This window comes from Vespa crabro, chromosome 18 (genome assembly GCF_910589235.1).
Source record: "Vespa crabro chromosome 18, iyVesCrab1.2, whole genome shotgun sequence".
Lineage (NCBI taxonomy): Eukaryota > Metazoa > Arthropoda > Insecta > Hymenoptera > Vespidae > Vespa > Vespa crabro.
Genome location: NC_060972.1, coordinates 398,341 through 398,692, shown reverse-complemented (window position 1 = coordinate 398,692; position 352 = coordinate 398,341).

The window sequence follows — 352 nt, the reverse complement described above, 5'->3', positions numbered from 1 at the left end:
ATTAAAGAGTGAGGACGCTTCCAAGGCACCGGAGGTTTATATAGGTTGCGCCGTTGTTCGAACTAGTGACTTGTGCCATGTGGTAATGGTGGGGAATGACGATGAGAGGAAAGGGTGGGGGGCAGAGGAAAGATGATCATTGCGATCGGTCGAAAGAGTTGTGAGGAGAAACGGAGGGGAAGGTGCGTGTCGCGTTTCTACGCATCTTTTTTCTTTTTTTTTTTCTCTTTCCTTTTTGTTTTATTTTGTTGTGTTTTCTTTTATTGGTGGATATATATACATACGTGTATGCGTTCGCGCGTGCATATTTCTACGTATGATTTGAATATTATGTTAAATAATCGTTTTCAAA